Here is a 23454-nt window from a genome sequence, read left to right on the forward strand (position 1 = left end):
GTGCTGTGTGTGGCCGTCAGCTCAGCGGGATCCCACCTTCGTCGCCAGTGAAATATACTCAGAGTCGCAAAGTGATTTCATGCTCTTTATTCAGCTCATAGTGGTGAGGAGGAATGAATGAATGTCCCCTCAGAGTATCTGCTTTATATACATTATTTACACAATGGGCTGCACATGATTGGCTAATTCCGGAATTCTACTGTAAGCCAATCAGGTTGTGGATTCACTTCTATCTGGAGCATGATTGGGTGGTTCCTGCCAACCAATCATACTGCTGCATTGTTCTAGGACCAATCAGACTGCTGCATTCTGAATCCTATTGTTCTAGGACCAATCAGACTGCTGCCTTTTGGATCCTATTGTTCTAGGACCAATCAGACTGCTGCAGTTTGGATCCTATTCAACTCAGTACATAACAGACCCACATGTGTGTCTCGCAACCAAGAGGTTTAGGAACTTTTGCTAGAGTTATGGTGTTTGTTCATTGTGAATACATGTTTACTCTTAACCTTTTGCCAGCAAGAAGTTCTCACACAAAAGGAACAAAGGAAGATTGGTGTATTGCATGAAACAAAAGTGACAGAATATATAAATGCTGCTTCAGACAACATTACAGTTTAAGCAGGCAGCACACCTCAGACCCTCCAAGTGTCCCTGTTTTCCAGGGACTGTTCTGGATTTACAGAAGTTGTCCCCATTTCTGATTTGATCCCAGAATGTCCCACTTTTCTTTAGGATATCCCTATTTTCACTGGAGAATTGTTGGAGGGTATAGAGTTATGCAACACCCCTGGGAGACAAGGAGATAAGTAACTATAGAACCTTTAGAAGGCATCTGAAGTCAGCCCTGTATAGGAACGTTTTTTAATGTTTGATGGGTGACATATAAATAATAAATGTTGGTGATGATGATGATGATGATGATGATGATGATGGAATAGGACATCCATATTTTCATTGGAGAAATGTTGGAGGGTATGAAACCCTACAATACATACACTTCTTGAGCTAAAGGGTAAAATTATGCCTAAATATTCTCAAAAGCCTACAGAAAGTGAGTGTGACAATTCTGCCACAGAACCCACACTAAGAGCAAGGCAAGAAATGGAGCAGCAAGTGTAGACCTTTCCTAAGGCAAAGCATGTCTTGGCTCCTTGAGTCCAAGTTGGAGATTTGAGAGCTTACTAACCATTGAAAATCCTGACAATAAATGTTGGAAATGTAATGAGACTGAAGGTACATTCTTTCACCTTTGGTGGACATGCCCAAGGATTAAGACATTCTGGGAGATGATTTATAATGAAATGAAAAAGGTATTCAAATATACCTTCCTGAAGAAACCAGAGGCCTTTCTCCTGGGCATGGTCGGCCAATTGGTGTTAAAGAAGGATAGAACCTTTTTTATGTATGCAACAACAGCAGCAAGAATACTCATTGCGAAGTATTGGAAGACACAAGATTTACCCACCCGGGAAGAATGGCAGATGAAGTTGATGGACTATATGGAACTGGCGGAAATGACTGGCAGAATCCGAGACCAGGGAGAAGAGTCGGTGGAAGAAGACTGGAAAAAGTTTAAAGACTATTTACAGAAACATTGTAAAATTAATGAATGCTAGAAGAATGTTGGAATGAAGTTATATGGCTTTAGTAGAAATGTTATAAGGAATTAAGTATAAATTGATTAATAGAATATTAAAGGAAAAAATAAGGTTAAAATGTGTTAAGATAATTATAGGATAGAAAACAGGGGAAGATGGAAAGGAATTGCTGAAATAATTAATAGAAGTGGAATACAAAAAAAGAGGTGTGAGGAGGTCGTGGAAATATGTGAAAGAAAGATAAGATATTGATTTTTTTTCTTTTTTATGTGTTTTTAAATTGTTTTTGTTTTGTCTTGTTTTGTCTTTGTACTGTATTGTTTTTTTGTTTTTTTCTGTAGTGTTTAAATTGTCGTAAAAGTAATAAATATTATTTAAAAAGAAAAAAAAGAAAATCTAGGGGTTTTGTACTAATTTTAGCCAATCCATTCTAATGGAGAAGGGAGGGGGCTTTCAGATGAGCAATTCCTATAATTCCAATATTTCTCTTGCCTGTGTTCTCTTCCTAGAGCTTCCTGGCTGTTTTTTATTATTCTTAATTGAAAGTAGGGGGAAATCCTAGTGAGCAATGACTGAACTGGTTGTCCTTGTTTGTTTCCCGTCTTACTCGTTATCTGTGTGGGAACCATTCTTGAGCAGGAGGTGTTGCTCAACGTTTGCTAGTAACTAGATGACATGGGCTGATCTTTAAGCAAAGTATTAGGAGCTCAAGCTGTCTCCTCGAAGCCTTCTAGGACACGTTTGAGATAAGACTTGTACCCGGGTCAAGAAATGTCCATAATGGAGATCTCTGCCATGCCAATCATCACTCATGCCATGAGCTACAGGAATAAACCACAGAAGACGTTCAGGTTGACACAAGCCTGCTCCCACGCAGAGATGCCTCTACAGCAGAGCCTGGCCTCACCTTAAAGGTTTCTTCTGCATGAAGCTTGTGGGGCTTAGAGCCCACCTTGCCAGAGGCAGCAGTCCTAGATCAGGCCCCAAGTGGTTTCAGAGCTCCAGGGAGCCTCCTTGGCTGCACTTGAAGGAAAACTCTGCACTTGCTTCATCCTTCCTGAGTGGCAAAGTATGTGCTGCAGGAAGCATACCCTCCATCATCTCTCTGATGAAAATAGGGTCATCCTATTCCACAGAATCATAGAAACACAGAATTGCAGAGTTGGAAGGGACCACAAGGATCAACAAGTCCAACCCCCTGCAGAGCAGGAAACTATCACCCAAAATGGGCCTCAAACCCACAGATCTAAAATCAAGAGCAATAATAATAATAATTTTATTATTTATACCCTCCCCATCTGACTGGGAGAAATTAGAAACTTCCCTATACAAAGCTTTCTAAAGGTTGTATAGTTATCTCCTTGGCTCAGAGCTCACATAACTCCATATTCTCCTACATTTCTCCAATGAAAATACAGACATCCTAAGGAAAATAGGGGCATTCTGGGATCAAATCGGAAACTGGGATGGCTTCTGTAAATCCGGGACTGTTCCTGTAAAATAGGGACACTTGGAGGGTCTGCAGGAAGCAGTATTTGAGTTTCATTGCATCTGGGGAGAGGGGAAGAGAGGGGCTGTAATTGCAGCAGCCGGAAAGGGGGTGGGCAAGTGGGTTTTTCTTGTTGCTCAAGCTGGTTTTTCTTGTTGCTCAAGCTGGCAGGTGTGGGTCTCCCTGCTCCACATTTAATCCCCGCAACAACCCTGTGAGGTAGCTCAGGATCTCAACATCTGGGGAGTTTCATGGCCCCGGGCGATACCACACTAGGTCACAGAACCTGTTGTTGGGGCGAGCGAGACCCTGTGGGGCAATGGAGCACCCTTGGGATCCCCAGCTCCAGCAGCGCTAGACCTCCTCCCCGCTGCAGGGTCTCCCGCCCACCCAAGGACCCAGGCTTCTCCTCCTCTGCCCTCCTCCCGCTCCCTCCTCGGCGGCTCCTCCTTGACGTTCTGAAGCCGGAATGAGACAGAAGTGTTAAATTTGTTCTTGGCTACTTTTCCTTGCAACTCCCCGAAGGCCCCGGTTACAAACTGCATCAGTTATCAGCTAGTTAGTCTGGCAGCTCCCGAGGGTCCCCCGCTTGAATACTGATCGGGACCCCCATGCATTATTCAGCGGCGAGCGCCAGAGGAAAATGAGCAACACGTCCAAAACAAGGAGCAGCCGCGGCAGGAAGGGAATAATTAGTGAGCTGTCACTTGTCCCTGTCAGAATCCCCTCCCTCAGCACCGGGGGGGGGGGCGGGGGGCAGGGAGAGAGGGGGGGAGAGAGAAAAGAGAGAGAGAGAGAATGAATGAATGAATGAATGGATAACTAACTAACTAACTAACTAACTAACTAACTAACTAACTAACTAACTAACAATAAATAAGCCAGCAAGAGGAAGGTGGGAGAGGAGGGGGTGAGCCCCCCCCCAAAATGCAGCTGATGGGATAAAATGGAAGGAGAAAGCAGGGGAGCCTCTGCCTTGTGCCTTGACGGGAGCCGGGGCAAATGCAGCTCCTCCTCCGGCCAAGCCCCGCTTCCTGGACCGGCCACGGCTAGAAGGGGAGGCGGGCGAGGAGGCGCCTCCCTCGGATCCCCCGGCTGGATCTCAGCCAAGGCTTCTCCTTTCCTCCCTGGGTCGGATGACATTAGGAGTGCTGATAAGAATACCTATTATTATTATAATTAATTATCAGCCGTATAATTAGCTTAAGTAACGGAGCTGCCGTGGCGGTGAAGAGCGTAAGCAGAGGAGACCCTGGGTGGCCTTAAGGAACCCCCCTCTCCCTTGGCCTCAGTCTCCCGCTCCGCACATTGGGGGTGCGGACGGTCAGGCTGTTGGAAAGCCTCCTCCAGGATACAGGACGTCTGTGAAGCTTCATCAGTGCTAAAGCCCAGCAGGAAGCAACATCCTTTGGCCAGGAAGCCCTTCCTTACCTTGGTTGCGGGTGGTCATGTGGCAACGAAGGCAGTGCACTCTGCACTTGGTCAGAGGCCTTACTCCCCCTTTATTTATTCATATATAGCCTTTTCCTCCAAGGAGCTCAAGGTGGCCTAGGGAGTTCTCCTCCTCCTCATTTCATCCCCACAACAACCCTGTGGGGCAGGTCAGATGGAGAGGCAGTGGCTGGCCTAAGGTCACCCAGGGAGCTCAGGGCCTGCAGGGACCTGCATTGGCTCTGCTTAGAGATTTCTACTTTGGACTAAGGTTACCAGAATTTTTTCAGTGAATCTGGGGACACTTTAAATCAATCAATCACGTTCGGGACGTTGATGCTGCAGCGATGGCGGTGGCAGAGGGGCGGCCACTGCCTTGACCTCAACTGCCACGTTTCCCCTTCCTCCAAGGCTTCTATCTCCTTTCTCCATGAGCCTGGGCAGCCCCTGAGTTGTTGGTTCTTCAGTGGTGGTGGTGGGGAAGCAGTGCACGGTGGGTCAGGCACAGAAGGCAGAGAAGGAGGGCCGAGAGCGGCGGCAGCAGCAGCGAGGCTCAGGCAGCGCGATGCCTCCCTTCCCATCGGAGCAGCCCAAATCCCATTCCTAGCAAGCAGCAGGGGGCGGGGATCCCTCAGCTGGGAAGGGAGGCTTCCCGTTGCCTATCTGAGAGATCCCCACCCCGCTCCTGCTTGCACACAAGTAGGAGTTGGGGTCAGGGCTGCTCCGGTAGGCAGCATGAAGCCTCCCTTCACAGCTTAGTTGCTGGGGTCAGGGAAGGTGGAGGCAGCCCAGAAGCTGCATCTTAGAGCCCCTCTACCACCATCATATGGGGACTTCCAGCGAGGCAAAATGGCGGGCACCATGGCAGCGAGCAGCTCTGAAGCCAGCCAGAGCCAACTGCGCTACCAGGCTGGCTCCGGGCTGCTGAGGCTGCCGCTACCACATTTCCCGGGGACATTAGATTGTCCCCGGGAAACGGGGACGTCTGGTAACCCTACCTTGGACATCCTGACTGCCACAGGTTTGGGTGATGTGTTGATGGCAGGGTGTTGGTGGTGGTGGGGAGGCTCTGTTCAGCCTGCTGCTGCTTTGAGACATCCTCTGTGGCACCTCCAACTAGGGGCTGCCTGGTTGAGGGGCGGAGGGGGGGGGGAGCAAACCACAGTGGAGGGGGGCAACTTTGTGGCTTCTTTGCTGCAGCTCCAAGATGAGCCAGGGGCTGCTGGCCTGGCCCAACAGAACCATTCTTTGCTCTGACAGCCAGATCATCTGAGTAGCTAGCAGGAGGATTTCCTTCTCTCTTTGCTTCTTCAGTCCTCCCATGCCGCCTCCTCCTCCTTGTGATGGCCTTAGATGCTGAACCTGAGGGATCCCAGCCTGCACAGGATTCCCTGCCTCCAGAACCAGCTGAGCCGGGGCTGGGGCTTGAGCCTGAAGGGTCCTCACCTGTGCTGGGTCCTCAGGTGAGTCTGCTCTGGCTACTGAGGTGATGGAGGATCCATTGCCTGCAGGTGCTCCACTCTCAGCCCCGTCAGGGGAAGGTGAGGTTGCCTCTGGGTCCAGTAACCCTCCAGCCTCTCCTGAGCTGCAGAGGCTCAGGGCAGAGAGGTGGAGGGAACTAAGTTCCCGCAGGAGAAGTGCTCGCCTCCAGGCCAGGAGAGGCGAGTCACCCGAGGATTGGGGCCGCCCTATGCCTCGGGGCAGATAAAAGCCAGCCAGCCCCAGTCCCAAGTTGTGGGAGCAACATTGTTGGTTGCTAGTTCCTGCTGGAACCCTGTCCTGCTTTCCTGCCTGAGCTCCTGACCCGCCCTGGCTCCCTGCTTGCATGTCTGTTCCTGACTTCACCCTACTCCCTGCCCTGCACCCAGCTCCAGCTACTATGGACTGCCTCCACGTTGCACTTTTGACCATGGACCGGACTTAGAATCATAGAATCATAGAGTTGGAAGAGACCACAAGGGCCATCGAGTCCAACCCCGCCTCCCCGACTTGAACCTCGCCTCTCGGGTAACCCACGGGACCAGCACACTCCGCCTCCGCCTCCTCTTCCCTAGCATGTCCTGTGGCAATGAATCCCAAAGACACAAGTGGTGTCTCTTGTGGGGAAATGTGTCTTCTCTTCCTCCTGGCCAGACCTTTCTCTGGGGCCATCTTCTCCAGTCTCCAGAACACACCTGCCTCTACCTTGTGGACACCTTTGGAGACCAAGTCCACCTGTGGCCCCACAACCAGAGGAGCCACATAGGAAGGAATCTCTCCTCTGGCCGAGGAGTGGGGTGGAATCCCCTCCCGCTTTTGTTCCAGACAGACTCATTCACCTTATAGGCACCAAGATAAAACAGGCCTCTGTTTACAGTAACATTACAGAATCATAATAATCATGACTGATTTTTCCTGGGCTGCTTCTCTGAGTGGGTTCTGCTTTTTAAGCATGGATTTGATTTACATTATGTGATCATTCCTTGGTTTGGAGGCATGAAAGCCACCTGAAATGAGTGTGTGCCCCCCCCAAACCCGTGGAAATGTTTAAAGTGAAATGGTCCGACAACTCTTATCTGAGATTTGGCAGGTGACCAAACCTAGGGCCAGGTTGAGGGGCATGGTGGAGGGTGAGGAGGGGGCGGGCAGTAATGAAGCACCTCCAGTTGTCCCATGGCATCTGTGGCATCATATCCTGGGCTGGTGCTTGTCAAGTCTGCTGCAGGCCAAAGGAATAAGCTTTTTTTCAGACAGTTCCTCGCCAAAAAAGCTAAGCAGACATGTGAGGCTAATGGCTAAGCCACCACTTTCCTCTGGAATAGTGGAGAAGTCCCTTTATGACCACCAACCTAAACATCCCAAAAGAGTGAGCCGGCTTTTCAGTCTGCCAGAGCTCTTCCCCAGGCTGGAGGCTGAGCAAAGCAGGGATGAGCCAGAGGGGTGAAGTAGCTTCAGACTGAAGCCACGTTTCTTGTATATTACATGCACGTACATACACAGAAACTTTATTTGCATTAACCACTAGCCATAGCAATAAAATAAAATACAATATACTGAAGATAGAGCTAAATGCTTAGCTATACAAAATACATTCCAGAGGTTTACTTCAATACAAATGACAGAATGGATCCATTTGTTGTATATTCCTAGAAAGGGCTGGGTGGTCAAGAAGAGGACCTGCACATCAGCATTTTGCAGGAGACTGCCTTGCTGTCAGGAGCTGCCCAGATCTGACGTCTTCCCCATTTCCACTGCCTGCAGAACCCTTGCCAAGCATTTCCAGGCTGCTGGGTTGGGTGGCAGGGGTGGTTCTGGGGCCCGGCTGGGTGAGCAGCCCCCTCTGGCGCAGGCGTGGCAGCCCCTTGTCTAATTAATGCCGCGGGAGGCACACCCCTCGCCCCACACAGCCCAGAAGCGGGTGGATTTCAGAGGCATGCTTGATGCTCTCTGCTGCCACTGCTGCCGTCACTCTTCTGTCATCCTGCAACACTCGGAGGATGTTGAATTAAACAGAGGCCCCTTTGATGCTTCTGAATTAAGGAAGGCATTAATTATCCATGGCATTTGCACAGGCACCTTCCATCGCCAAAGAGGTGTCTTTTCCCCATGACTGAGGCGCAGAGTCGGGGCTTGGCTTTCTGCGTTAAGGGACAGGGTGGAAACCCCCGAGAAAGAAAACTCCGTGGGTGCAAATGGCTCTGCTGCTTCTGCTCCGACAGGTGAGGCTGAAGAATAACTTTTGCTCTGGGATCTGTCTGGTGATCTTTCAGGGATGATGGCAATTCGGTAATCATCCAGCTTGCCTTGGCTGAGCCTCACTCTCCCCCAGCGTGGAACTGGATGCAGACCTCCTCTCTGGGCAGGGAACCCCTTCCCCCCACCCCACTGGTAGGGAGGGCCATTTGGGCTCTTCCCCCTTCAGCACGCCCTGCCATGGGGTGTTTGCATGCGCTGCGCGACAGGGGGCAGCCCTTGAACGTGAAGGTGCCCTTCACCTCCAGCCCAGGGGTCAAAGCCTGCCCTACAAGCCTCCTCAGGCCACACCCCCTCTCCAGCCCTGCTCCGCCCCCTCCAGGAGGGCTTTTCCCTGGCTGGAAGGTGCCCTCAAGGGGCAAGAAAGCCTCTCGCCTTCCTGGCAGGAGAAGGGGCTTTTGTGTGGCTGGAATGTGCCCCAGTGTGCAACAGTCAGAGCTGCATTGGCTGCTTCGCTTGCCTTGGCCCCTGGCCTCGCCCACCCCTGCGTGCTGAAGAAGGCCCTGGGAGAGACCAGGCTTCAGTTGCCTTCTCAGCCATGAGCTCACTGAGGGCTTGTCCATTCTTCCTTCCGCCCAAGAGGTTTTCTGCTTGTCCCATGCTTTCTAAGCACTATTGTGGAAAGGGGGGGTATTATTGGGTTGTCTTTCTTTTTATTATGTATTTTCTGTTTTTTTATATTGTGATTTTATGTTGTGAACCACCCTGAGATCTATGGGGATAGGGCAGTATACAAATTTAATAAATGATAAAACAATAATATTGCAGATATTAATATTGCGCAACTTGAAGCGACTGGATGCATAAAAACTGACTCCTTTTGGAAATACTGTAAAACATTGTCAAGTTTCATTAATGCTTTATTTGCAAATCTTTCTTTAAAAACAGCATAAAAAACAGTAAGTGATACATCCAAATAACTCCATATCTCTTATTCATCCAGCACAGGCTCATCATCATCTTAGAAATAACTTTAAACAGGATTGGGGTCATCACTCTGTTTCTCCTGCATTCCAGCCTCCATGCCTGCCTGAGGCTGCGTCCTCCTGGACAAGCATCTCACTCCCAGAGCCTGAGAACAATGACTCAAAGGCAGCTCCCTTTCAAAATGGAGATTTGCAACCAAACACCTTTGCCACCTGATCTAAGGCTAAACTTGCACCTGTAGAAAGCACCAATACTTAATTATCAACCCATCAAGGAGTTCAGCAGCCACTTAGTATACTCCAGTGGAATTTCCTCATTTTAAACTTTTTCAGCAATACACACAGGCATTCGCCATGTCAGTGTCAATTAAACAATTGTATTTAACTGGCATGGGTCCGAGCACTTTTCCACTTGCCCTGGGGACACCTGCTCTTTACCACGAAAAACCTGACTCACGTTTGCTCTGATTCAGAAGTGAAGAGCAGGTTCCCCGAAGGAAAGCAGCCTTGGGCCAGTCCCTGCCTCTCAGCCTACCCCACCCCACAGGGTTGCTGTGAGGGGAAAAAGGGGGTGGGGAAGAGAACGATGTACGTCACCTTGAGCTCCTTGGAGGAAAGGTGGATACAAAGGCAATAGCAAACAAATCCTGGCTGGGCCCCAGGAGTGTAGTTAGACACAGCCCTTGCAGGCAGCCTTTCAGGGGGCAAGCAGAAGCCAGCCACACCCAGCAGGCAGGGCTGCGGGGAACGGCCACCCCAGGGCTGGGCTGTTTCCGAGGCCTCTGGAGAAGCAGCAACTCTCTTTCTCAGAGAGCAGAGCACACATTTGCTTTGGATAAAGATGGTGGTGTTTAGAAGCAGCAGTGGTCTTCTTTATTGAGGGGCCACTTTCAGCAAAGTGTCTGTAAAAACAAACCCAAAAATAAAAATAAAAATCAGCAGAACAAAATCTTAAAAGACCACATTGAAGGAAACCTTTTCGCTGCTCTTTGAAGTGAACCTCAGGCGATGGTCTGGGCAGGTCTCATTGCCTGGGCTGGAATTTCACAAAACAAAGGGCATGTTTTCCCCCCTTGCTACTGCCCCTCTTCTAGGGAAACTATAGTACAGCCTTGGCATTTTTTCAGCACAGTTCTACAACCAAACAACAACAATAATTTAATACTCGCCCTTCGACCCAAGGTCCCAAGGTGGGTTGCAATGCTTAAAATACAACATTAATTTTAAAATGCCAATTTTAAACAATACTCCTTAGAGCTTAATTCACAATCCAGGCGACTAGACAATCCCAAAGAGGCAAAAGCACTGCTTTTATTCCTGCTTCCTTTGCCCAGCAAACATCACCCACCAGGGTGGTGGGTGCCTGAAGCCGACTCGGCCCTCTAAAGCAGATGGAAACATCCATGACTTATCAGGCTGGGTGTGTTGTCCGTCAGCCAGGAGGTGTAAGAGGAAGGCTGCTGTACTAATCCCGGAGAAAGCGCCATCCCAAGCACTCACCCTCTCTCTTCCAGTCCTCTTCCTCCCCCCTTGCCAAGCCTGCTTGTTTAGAAAGCAGTCAAGGGACACAGAAGCATGTGGGTGGGTGGCTTATAAATCAGCAGAAAATCAAATGCTAACATGTAAATAAACTGCAAATCAGCTGCGAAATTGATTTCATTTTGAGACACAATTGCATCCTTTCCCTCCGCCAACTTTCTAAGGTGCCCCTTAAGAATAGTGAAATTTCTGTGTGGTAATGATAAACATTAGTGAGTTGCTTTAGAAATAATATAAAAAAAATAGCAACCCTCTAGGGGATTTCAGAGGGGGGCAGAATATGCACTTCAAATTTGAAAATCCAATTTAACTGTCTGTTATACAGAGAATAAGAAGAGAGGGAGAAAAGGCAAGGGAGGATAATTTTGCAGTTACGCAGCATTTGACTAAATCTGATGCTGGGATGACAGCTACACTTTAAAAGCTACATGTCTGAATGTAAGGAGACAGCAAATCATTTATTTATGATTGCAATCTAGCTGCTGTCTAACAAGTTAACAACTGCGCCGAGCACTCCAGGGCCAGGCACAATGGCGTGTGCAGGCCTGTCAGCACTTTGGAAAGAGAATGCCTGGCTTCGAAGCGCTGAAGATGAAAGGCTGCAGTGGCAAGCAAGCCAGCCCACCAGAGGCATCGCCCACACTTCTGCCTGTGCCGTGCCTAGGAAGCAGAGGTGCCAGCGGCTTTCCCCTTGCCCTGCACCTTTCTTTGGTGATAGAGCGGAGCAAATGGCAATTCGAGGAAAACCTGAATTGCCATTTGCTCCAAGTAAGTGCTGAAGTGGCTTTCTGGGAGTGGAGAGCAGCAGAAGAGGAGGTGTGGATAAGCCCCCTGGGGGGCGCAAATCAGCCCCAGCTGAAAAATGGCAAAAGGCTGAGGAAGAAGTGAAAAGCTTCCCCTTGGAGGGCAGGAGGCTCCTCCTGGATGTTTACCTACTAGTCATTTTTCAAGGATTTCAACACCAAGAAAAGCTTGGGAAGCCTCATGCCCTTCTCCAATGCTTTTTTTCTTTAAAAATGTTTAGGGGTACTCTCATTTTCCTACTCATATTGAAATACTGCCCCTCAATGAGGCCAAACTTAGATTCACAAAATGTTTAGGGGTATGCCTCCCCCCAGGGAAAAAAGCACTGCCCTTCTCCAGAAAGCTAGCAGCCTAGTTCTGGGTTCCGCAGCACAAAAACAGGAGACTGCCTGGGATGTGGAAACTAATCCTGGGCTCATCCGCGCTCCCACTTGTTCCGTGCCCAGCAAGCACGACTCCAAGGGATTCCCCCTTGCCCCACTCCTTCCCCAGGAGCAAATGGCAATCTGGGGGGAGGAACTGAATTGCTCCAATTGAGCACTAAAGAGCAGTTTCAAGGGGGAGGAAGCAGCAGGGCAAGAGGAAGTGTGGATAAGCCAGAAGTTTCCCAAGAAAACCCTAAGTCTTGTTCGCTTGACCAAGCATCTCTCCCTGTCCATCCCACAGCAGCCTTCCCCCCCCCCCCGCCCCCAAAGCTTCCCTTTTCTACGTTGCTCTTTTTGATTCTGTGCACACCCGGCCACCTCACTTGGCAGTCATCACCACTATCTGCTGATTTACGTTCAAGAGTTTGCTTATGACTTTGCTGCACAGTCTCAAAAGGTTTTCGGAGAGCACAATGCTTAGCTTAGTAAGTTTGTTATGTTTATATATTTGCTTCTCACATCAATAGGTGTCCTGAATTGATTTATGGTAAAGAAATACATAAGATATTTAAGAAATCAATACAAGCATAAAATACTGAGAGGCTACTTCCAAAGAGGGACGCGGGTGGCGCTGTGGGTAAAAGCCTCAGCGCCTAGGGCTTGCTGATCGAAAGGTCGGCGGTTCGAATCCCCGCGGCGGGGTGCGCTCCCGCTGCTCGGTCCCAGCGCCTGCCAACCTAGCAGTTCGAAAGCACTCCCGGGTACAAGTAGATAAATAGGGACTGCTTACTGGCGGGAAGGTAAACGGTGTTTCTGTGTGCTGCGCTGGCTCGCCAGATGCAGCTTTGTCACGCTGGCCACGTGACCCGGAAGTGTCTTCGGACAGCGCTGGCCCCCGGCCTATAGAGTGAGATGGGCGCACAACCCCAGAGTCTGTCAAGACTGGCCCGTACGGGCAGGGGTACCTTTACCTTTACCTTTACTTCCAAAGAAAAGTCATACCTGGGACGTACTGGTTTCCTCCTCCTTATTTATTTCCCACAACAACCCTGTGAGGTAGGTTAGGCTGAGTGAGGCCATGAATGGCCCAAGGTCACCCAGGGAGCTTCTTGGCTGAGTGAGGGATTTGAACCCAGATCTCTCCCAAGTCCTAGTCCACATTTCTCTTTTGCCCCTCTCTTTCCAGGCACAGCTCCACACTTTACCACTCCATGTCTGAAGTTTTGTCTCCCCGCCCCCCCCCCCCGAGCTTTCTCTGCGAAAACTCGCTCTTTAAAGCTGAATTAGAGCAAACATTAATTCAGGTTTTGGGGGGGAGGTCTGGGGTGCTTGAACAGTCCATGCCTGCAAAGAGCAGAGGAAAGGCAAGTGTGGACAAGCCCTTTGACCCCTATGTCACACGGGCTCTTAGAACATGCAAGCACAGGCTGAGCATCTCTGCAAAGACTGAGCTCCACCAAACCTCGTGGTTGAGAATTAAATAGAGCAATGGCAGATGAAAAGCTCTCCGTGGGACCAGGGATGGTTCTGGCTCTGCATGGTGCTCCCCACCTCATCCATTTGGCCTTGGGCCTCTTTCCTTCTCTCACCCAGCTATTCCTCTTTCCCATCAGAAGGGTCAGAGGCTGAGGGGTCACAGTGTAGCAGGAACCCCCCCCCCCCAATCATTCTGTTTGTACAAACTTCACACACACTCACACACTACATACGCCACATTTCTGTTATAAATTCATAGAAAATCAACAATACATTGGATTTGCACTGTTCCATTTTTATTTTACTCCATATGACAAGAACTAACAAAGGGGGGTGGCTTGGCCCTGGTCAGCCATAATCCCTTCACTGTCTCAGCACATCTGCAGGAGCCCTGCCCAGATGATCCCAGACAGAAGACAATCAAGATCACAAAGAACTTGCATATGGGAGTGGATTCAGCATGGACTGAAACAAAGGACAATGATCAGATCTTCCCTCAGGGGGCAGGAAACTGCAAACTCCCCTTTGTCTCCTGGAAGTGACTCATGGGGAGGGGGGGAAAGGAGGAACCAGCCAGGTGACAAGACACTCAGGTTACCACCAACTCCTCCCTCAACCCCTCCTTTCTGTAATGTATGCATGATGTTTCTGGGGGTGGGCTTGACCTAGAGGAGGGGAATTTCAAAAGTTTTTATAAGACCTGGCACACTATTTTTCTGGGTCTTTCCTCTCACCTGCAAGTGAGGGGAGCACCCTGTCGCGACAGTCTTTCTTCAATAAAGACCAAGCCTACAGGCTGCTGATTTGCTTCAATTTACTCTGGTTGGTGTCTTTACTTTTTGTCCAAGGGAGCCCTCGGATTTTTCCGGTAACAACAGAAAAGGCCAGAAGCTGGCCGGGTGGGGAGAGGGGTGCAGGGCAAAGACCCAGCAAAGGCGGAATTTCAGAGCTGACTTGGAGGGCCAAGTGGGGAAAAGCGGAAGCCCAACGGCAAGGAAAGAGAGGAGGAGGAGAGAAGCTTCAGAGGAGAGGGGGGATGTCTCTCTCTCCTTCCCTCCCTCCCTCCCTCTGCCCTGCCCTGACTTTGGAAGGTTTATCTTGCCCACAGCAGCAGGCTCAGTCACTGATCTAATCAAATTATCCTGCATTAAAGAGCTGCCAAGGCATTCCAGTGCTGCATCATGCAGGGGCCCAGCTGGGATCAAATGCTAATCGCCTTCTCCTCCACCATTTCCATTCCACTGTCCGTCTGGTGGGCGCTTGTGCTCTGAGCATGGCATGCTAAGCGCGGGGGAAGCAGCAGAGCAGAAGAGGCCTGAGCATGGCTGTAGTGCGAGAGGGGGGCAGTCAGATGGACGGGGCAAAGGGGGGCAGTGCACCAAGGCACCCATGGCCACAGGCTCAATTTCTAGTCAGTCTTTGGAAAATATTGCTAGAGTGAATTTGTTTTGCAACCACCAAACTGAGGATGCCACTGAAAAGCTTAAACGATATACTTTTTAGATAAATCCTTTCAAAGAAAAAGCTACTGGTATTTTAAAGGGGTTTCTTACAGAAGGTTTGCACTGTTTTATGCAAAGTGTGTTGGCTATTTGCAGTTTAATTGCGCTGCGGAAAGCTTGCTGGGGAGACCACGCATTACAAAGAACTCAAAAATAACTTTAACAAGGTTTTAATAACAAAAACAGAAACTCCTTTTACACTAAACATACGGTATCAACAAGCATGACCCAACCACCAACCCATCCCCCAGGGTACTGAGAGAGCTAGGTGCTGCTCTTTATATACTATACCCAATTGCTGACACAGCTTAATTAACAAAACTTAGCAGCACCTGCTATACTGTTAACACAACTTAGCAGCACCTGCTATACTATTCAAATTTAAAGAGACCATTCAACAAAGTAAGGTTTGAAAATAAGAAGTAAAACATCAGTCTTTGGTAGAAGTAGCAAATAACACACCACTACCTTTGGTGGAAAGGGGACGTCGGTGGCGCTATGGGTTAAACCACAGAACCTAGGGCTTGCCGATCAGAAGGTCGGCAGTTCGAATCCCGCAAGAGGGTGAGCTCCCGTTGCTGGGTCCCTGCTCCTGCCAACCTAGCAAGTTTGAAAGCATGTCAAAGTGCAAGTAGATAAATAGGTACTGCTCGGGCAGGAAGGTAAATGGCGTTTCTGTGCGCTGCTCTGGTTTGCCAGAAGCGGCTTAGTCCTACTGGTCACATGACCCGGAAGCTCTCTGCGGACAACCGTCAGTTCCCTTGGCCAATACAGCGAGATGAGCACCCCAGAGTTGGTCACGACTGGACATAATGGTCAGGGGTCCCTTTACCTTTACCTTTGGTGGAAAGGTATCAGTATCCAAAACATTCTGTTTGTATCGTTCCAGAAAACTTTTGCAAAAACAACTCCATCTAAGGTTTCATACTCAGCATACACATATGACCGAGATATAGCCCTGGCCAAGATGCTTCATTACCAATGAAGGCATTTTTGTTATTAACACTATTTAGAGATCCATGTGCTCCTCATGTACATCTTATGTAATCATAACTAGGACAGGCTGCGCATGGAGAACAAGCTGGAGGACAGGACTACCTGAAGAGAGGACTTTATTCTGTGCAAAAATAGAACTCTCTCCAACTTGCTAGCTGAGCTACTCAATTTGACTCTTTTTGTGTTTTTGTTTTTGTTTTTTTAATTAAATTTTTATTGAAGTTTTAACAAACACCATAACGAAAAAGGAAAAAAGAAAAAAAGCAAAAAGGCATAACATACAAATACAAAAGATAAAACACGTATAACCTCAATTTTTACTTTCTTTAAGCTTACTTTCACGACTTCCTCATACCTTCCCTTTCTGTATTCTAATTTCAGATTCAATTTTCAGCAAATCCTTTCCCTACTTTTAAAATAATTTTAGTGACAGATATTTTCTTCCAATTATCCCTTACTGCTTTTAACCCCTTAATAACCAATCCAACATTTTTCTAACCTTCATTAATTTTACAATATTTTTTTAGATACTCTTTAAACTTCTTCCAATCTTCCTGCGCCGTATCGCTTCCCTGGTCACGGATTCTGCTCGTCATTTCTGCCAGTCCCATATAGTCTATCACCTTCAGTTGCCATTCTTCCACGGTGGGTAGTTCTTGCGTCTTCCAGTACTTTGCGATGAGTATTCTTGCTGCTGTTGTAGCATACATAAAAAATGTTCTGTCTTTCTTTAGCACCGATTGGCCGACAATGCCCAGGAGGAAGGCCTCTGGTTTCTTAGGGAAAGTGTACCTGAGTACTTTTTTCAGTTCATTATAGATCATTTCCCAGAAGACCTTAATCTTTGGGCACGTCCACCAAAGGTGAAAGAATGTTCCTTCAATTTCTTTACATTTCCAACATTTATTATCGGGCAAGTGATAAATTTTTGCGAGCTTGACTGGGGTCATGTACCACCTGTATATCATTTTCATAATATTCTCTCTTAAGGCATTACACGCCGTAAATTTCATACCTGTGGTCCACAACCTTTCCCAGTCAGCAAACAAAATGTTATGACCAATGTCCTGTGCCCACTTAATCATTGCAGGCTTAACCACTTCATCTTGTGTATTCCATTCCAACAGCAAGCTATACATTCTTGACAAATTCTTAGTACTGGGTTCTAACAGTTCAGTCTCTAATTTTGATTTTTCCACCTGGAAGCCAATTTTTCTATCTGTTTTGAACACTTCCATTATTTGATGATAATGAAGCCAATCTCTCACTTTCCCTTTTAGTTTTTCAAAACTTTGGAGTTTCCATCTGTCCCCTTCTTGTTCCAGAATTTCTCCATATCTTGGCCATTTGGCCTCCATATTAAGTTTTTTAATGGCCTTTGCCTCCATTGGTGACAACCACCTTGGAGTTTTACTTTCCAGCAAATCTTTATATCTAGTCCAGACATTATATAGTGCTTTCCTGACAATGTGGTTTTTAAACCCTTTATGAGCTTTGACCTTGTCGTACCAAAGATATGCATGCCACCCATACATATTGTTATACCCTTCCAAGTCCAAAATGTCAGTGTTCTCAAGAAGCATCCATTCTTTCAACCAGCAAAAAGCTGCTGATTCATAGTAAAGTTTTAAGTCCGGCAGGGCAAACCCCCCTCTGTCTTTCGCATCAGTTAATATCTTGTATTTTATTCTGGGCTTTTTGCCCTGCCAGACAAATTTAGATATATCTTTCTGCCACTTCTTGAAACAATCCATCTTGTCCAATATTTGCAAAGTTTGAAACAAAAACAACATTCTAGGCAACACATTCATCTTAATAACTGCTATTCGACCCAACAAGGAAAGCTTCATATTTGACCAAATTTCTAAATCTTTTTTGACTTCACTCCAACATTTCTCATAATTATCTTTAAATAGGTTCAAATTTTTTGAAGTCATATTAACACCCAGATATTTCACTTTCTTAACCACAGTTAACCCTCTCTCATTCTGAAAGCTTCCTTTTTCCACTGATGTTAGGTTTTTCCCCAATACTTTCGTTTTTAATTTATTCAGCTTAAATCCTGCAACCTGACCAAAATCTTGAATTAACTCTAAAACTCTTTTTGTACTAGATTCAGGCTCTTGCAAAGTAAGTACCAGGTCATCTGCAAATGCTTTCAGTTTATAATGTTTCGCTCCGACCTGTACACCTTTAACCAACTGGTCCTTCCTAATCATGTTCAACAGCACCTCCAGGACCGATATAAAAAGCAATGGAGAGATTGGGCACCCCTGACGTGTCCCTTTTTCTATCTTTAGTTCATCTGTAACCACGTTATTTACAATAAGTTTTGCTTTTTGTTCAGAATATATTGCACCTATACCATTTTCAAACCCTTGGCCTACCCCCATCCCCCGGAGGTTCTTCATCATAAAATCCCAAGATATATTGTCGAAGGCTTTCTCGGCATCCACAAATATCAGGACTGCTTTAGTATTAATGTTCACTTCTAGCATTTCCAAGATATCTACAATGTTCCTTACATTGTCTGATAGATGTCTTTTCGGTAGAAAGCCTGCCTGATCTCTATGAATCTCCTCCATCAAAACTGTTTTCAACCTTTTTGCTAAAATGTCAGCAAAAATTTTGTAATCCACATTTAGTAAGGAAATAGGTCGGTAGTTTTTAAGTTGAGTCTTTTCCGTCTCTGTCTTCGGTATAAGTGTGATGTATGCCTCTTTCCACGTGTCGGGTGCCTTTTTCCCCTCCAAAATCTCATTGCATACTTCCAGCAAAGGCTGTAATAACCCCTCCTTCAAAGTCTTATAATATCTGGAAGTAAGTCCGTCCGGTTCTGGAGATTTACCCAATGTCATGTTTTGAATGGCACCTTCTATTTCTTGTTCTGTTATTCTCTGATTCAAAATTTCTTTATTTTCCTGTGAAATCTTTCTCAGTCCATTTTTTTCCAAAAACGATTCTATTTCTGCATCACTCTGAGGACCTTGTTTATACAATCGACTGAAGTATCTCTGGAAACAATCTCTTATTTCTGTTGGTTTATAAATATTCCTTCCTTCCACTTCTAGATGTGTAACCGTATTTAATTTTTGTCTCTTCTTTATTTGCCAAGCCAGCTTTTTGTGTTTTTGTTTTTAATCCACCATGCATTACCTAAAAGTAATCTCCAGTTTTGTTAATATAAAAACTGCTGAGTTTTTCTTTCTTTCTGTTTTTCTGCCTACTAAGGAACTAAAGGAACATTGTCCCTTGCCTTGGGATGGAGACAGACCTGGGAAACAGTTGGATTTTACATCTTCATGAATGGAAGATCAACCATTGGGTTCTTCTTCTCCTGTCCAACCATGTTGTGAGCGGCCTCAGGCCTAACCATCTGTGACCATGCCCTCCCCCATTCCACCTTGAGCCTGTGACCAGATGCACACCCCTGCTGCCTTCACCAGGAACCAACATTGCCCCCCCCCCCCGGTTTGGTTTGCCAGCTAGTTTCCTGGAGAGTTCTGGAGAGCTGAAAAGCTTGCATGTTATTCTGTGACATTTTGGTGGCTGGCCTCATAAAGGCATTCCCCAAATGTAGATTTTGTAATTTCTTCTTACGGGCCACAATGGCTGCCTTTAAATTCAGAATGTTAATATTAGTTATTTTGTTTACAGCGTTTCTAGCCCACCCTTCACTGAATATTTTCAATCCCAGAGAGGGAATAATGTAATAAAATTAAACAGAGAAAAACAATGTATCCCAATTTACAAAATCATACAAGCAGGCCCAATAAATGACAACCTAGCAATTTTGTCATGAGGCAAACAAGCAAAACTACACTAAGAAAACTAAAAAATTCCAGTTATCACCAAATACCTAGATAAAAACAAAGACAAGGCATTCAAACAGATTTGAGCCCATTAAACAACCCCTGGTCTTACAGCAGATGCGTCTCAAACCCAGCTCACTAGCAAACTAGTGTGCCTGAAGAGAGGGATAAAGTGATGCTAATTTGAAGTAATAGATACTATTAAACACAGCTGCATTTTGTTGCCAGTGGATCTCTGGTTGATCATTATAGCTTACCTGTGCAATCGAAAGTTTGTAGAGAATGTATTTAAGAGTAACCAGAATTAATTTAGGCAGGATAGAGAGGGTGGGATGGCAGAACCAAAAAACTGGAAGCCAAAGTTAGGGAAAGCCGAATTTCAAAATGATGCTTGGAGTAACCTAATTTTAATTGTATAATGTCATCTACTCAACCTCTTTTAGGGAAAGGTCACAACTCAATGGCAGAGCCTCTGCTTTGCATGCATAGGGTCCCTGGCTCCCTACGGGCAGCTCCAAGTCTCTCTCTCTCTCTCTTTCTGTTCTCCAGCACTCTTGCGGCAGCCCCTGCAGCACCGCCAGGGAGGGGGAACCCGTCACACTACCCTAAAACTGCCTCTTCAGAAGGCAGCTTCCTGTGCCTCAGTGTGAAGATGATGAGGGCAATATTGGAAGTTGTGAATTTTAAAAGAAAATAAAAAAAAACTTTGCATTGAAAAGTACGCATAAGAAGCATACCCATTGACATCAATGCGTGTAGCTCCCTCAGTCTTAAAAAAACAGTGAAAAGCCCCAATGACCACCCTGAATAGATAAATTATGAATAATAATAAAACAAAAAGCATAAGAATCTTAATTTTAAAATTACATGCAATTTTTAATGTATATATAAAATATTTAATTGGTTTTTCAGATTAAAATTTTACAGTGACATGTCCAACATACAACATAAAAACAAGATTCCAAGGAATCTCTTGGACTCCCTCCTCCCCTTTGTGGGTCCGACTGTTAGTCATTTCCTCCTGCATCTTTTATAAGAATCCAAATCTTTTACATCTCCATTGTATCAAAAATTCACCATTAAATTAAAAGTGATATTCCAATCCTACTAACGATTTTAACTGTTTACAATTATCTTTAAGATAAATTATACATTTTCCCCATTCCTTATTAAAATTTTGGTCTTCCTGATTTCTGATTCTTCCGGTCATTTTGGCCATTTCGGCATAAATCATCAACTTGATCTGCCATTCTTCTCTGGTAGGGACTTTATCTTCTTTCCATCTCTGGAAAGAATAACATGCAATTGTTAATCCAAGCACATGTTGCGTTCTGCATTCTACAAACTCTGTGATAAACAAGGGAAGAGGTCATGATAAAGACACAGGAAATGATTTGCAAAGGCAGAAATGCAAATGCACCGCAATTCAGAGCAGTCTCCCCAACTTAGGGCCCTCCAGATGTTTGGTCTACAACTTCCATCAGCCGCAGACAGCAGAGCCACGAGGAGGGTGCCTAAAATAGAGGAATTTTGCATATAATGAGCAGGGTGAAAAGAGTTCCTCCTCTCACCCCGGCTCTGGCTGGGGTGGGGCGGGATATAAATAAAAAATTATTTATTATTATTATTATTATTATTATTATTCAGATGGTCTGTGGCATGTTTGTGGATTTTTGGTTGAAGATAGGAGGTGGCACATTCATCATACTGAATGTCAGCTATGGTTTTTAATTGCTTCTTCTACTCCTTATATAATTGTATTTTATTGTATTACAATTTCAATTCTATGGAATTACAATAGCTACAATGGGCAGAAAAATCATTAAGTCCTCCTCAAAGACCCTCAGCAGTTTTCAGGTGGTCGGGGTGGGGGGATGGGGGAGTTTAGAAGCCACAGCATTAGGTCAAGGGAGAGATCATGCTGGAGTGGTGGAGCAAAACTCCACAAAGCTCTCCTGCCACTTGCCCCAAGCCCTCGGGGTGGCAGGAACAAGAAAGGCATGGAAGGAAATTGGCGCACGCCCATTCAGGTCTGGATTGGCTGTTTCAGATTGGCCTGTGGGTTTTAGCTGGCCATGAATCACTGTGACCTCAATGCTGCTTTGCTTCCCCTTCCCTCAGAGAACCACGGAGCTTCAGGATCCGCAAAAGTCACCTAACCCATTCAGTGCTGCTCAGTGCAGGTGGCTCCAGAGCTGCTGAAGTTCCTCTGTTGCAAACTATTCCTCCTCAGCTTAGGCCACTTGGGTGAGTTTGCTCAGACCCTTCAGTTCTTTTGCTTTTTGCTTTCTATAGTTGACAACTTTGTCCTGAGCTATTAGAAAGTTGCTTGAACATCACAGCTACCCAGCCAATGGCTGTTTACGAGAGGCACAGCCCAGAAGATGAAGGTAGCATTTTTAGCCTATAATGGATTAAGACACTGCCTATGTGTTCAAAGCACAGGTTGTTTGATTCCACCAAAAGCACAAAATCTAGTTCCAGAATCTTCAAGGATTATGAAGCAGGATTATGGGCTGCTTCTAGCCCCAGTTGCCTTGCAGCTACACACACACACACAATTTAGCTGCAGCAGGCACTGGAAGCCAAATCAGCCGAGGGAGGAGGAGGGGCAGCAGAATCAGCCCAGTGGAGTCCCAAAAGTGATGCACAAACACAGGAGCATTTCAGTGGCCTCCTGAAACGCCAGCCACCCCAGCACCGGCAGGCTAATTAATTTCCTTTTTGTTTCTTCAAAGTTTCATTTTTAAATTACAGTCTTCCCTCCTCTCTAATAAATACTCAACAATTAAAGCTGTCTTCCTGACATGAGATGCCAGCGTCGACTGCTCCACCCCCTTGTCACCTTCTCTGCCATAAACAGATTCGTAAAAACGGCTTTTCAAGCCCCAGCTGCCATTAGCCACTTAAAATCCCATAATTATCATCCTATCATGGGCCTGTTAACGAGCAGTAAAAATAAGGCCATTGAATATGGTAATTTATTCGTAAATTAGCCTAATGAGAATAGGTTTCAGACACTGTTTACTTTCGAGCTGCCTGTTCCAGTACGGTGGTGCCTGGCTGTGGGGATGTGGGGACAGAAGCAGGGGGGGGGGGGAGAGATGGGGCCAGGGGGAGCGACGTGCTGGGTGGCAGACAAAGCTTTTCTGGGGGAAATTTGTTAAATTAATGTGCCATCCCACATTTTCTGCTAAACTGGGTGTTCGGCAGAAGGCCCCTCTCATTCTGGCAGTGTTTTCCTCACATATTTTTCAGTTTGGAGACTTAGCATTCAGCTCTGCACTTCCCTGCGGCCTTCCCATTCCTCTCCCAGCAGTTCAAAGGCTGCGAAAGGAAAGGAGGCTCTCAGGAACGACACGTCCTCTTTCAAAGGAGCTGCACGGAAAAGGCTGAGGTCTCACCCGCTGCCACCGCCACCGCCCTGCCTTTCACCGCAGTCACACGCATTCTGGTTGGGTTCAGGTCTTCCGGAAGTCATTCTCTCAACTGATGCAAGCAAACTTCAGATTCCTCCCTCTCTCAAAGGAATAGGTAACTTATAAAACAGTCCTCTGATTCCCGAAGCCCTTCAGACAGCTTCACTAGGTGAGAAAACTTCTCCATCATCAACATTTTCCCCAAATCAATGCCTACTCCTGGCTATAGCTTGCTTCACTCTTAAAAGAAAAAAAGCTCACCATTTTGCATGCACCAAGCGTAGCTCCATCACCACCACTTCAGGGACACTTGTCATAACTTAGCTTTAAATAAATAAATAAATAAATAAATAAATAAATAA

General features: G+C 46.5%; 1 long non-coding RNA gene across 1 annotated transcript; it reads right to left on the minus strand.

The window, feature by feature from the left end:
• Positions 1-20524: 20524 nt before the first annotated feature.
• On the minus strand, positions 20525-23421 carry LOC144325837 (uncharacterized). Its single transcript, XR_013391035.1, has 2 exons — positions 23354-23421; positions 20525-20958 (listed from the first exon to the last, which is right to left on the minus strand). It is a non-coding gene; the product is annotated as an uncharacterized LOC144325837 (long non-coding RNA).
• Between the last annotated feature and the right edge of the window lie 33 nt (positions 23422-23454).

The sequence above is a fragment of the Podarcis muralis genome, chromosome 16, assembly GCF_964188315.1.
Source record: "Podarcis muralis chromosome 16, rPodMur119.hap1.1, whole genome shotgun sequence".
NCBI classification, from domain to species: domain Eukaryota; kingdom Metazoa; phylum Chordata; class Lepidosauria; order Squamata; family Lacertidae; genus Podarcis; species Podarcis muralis.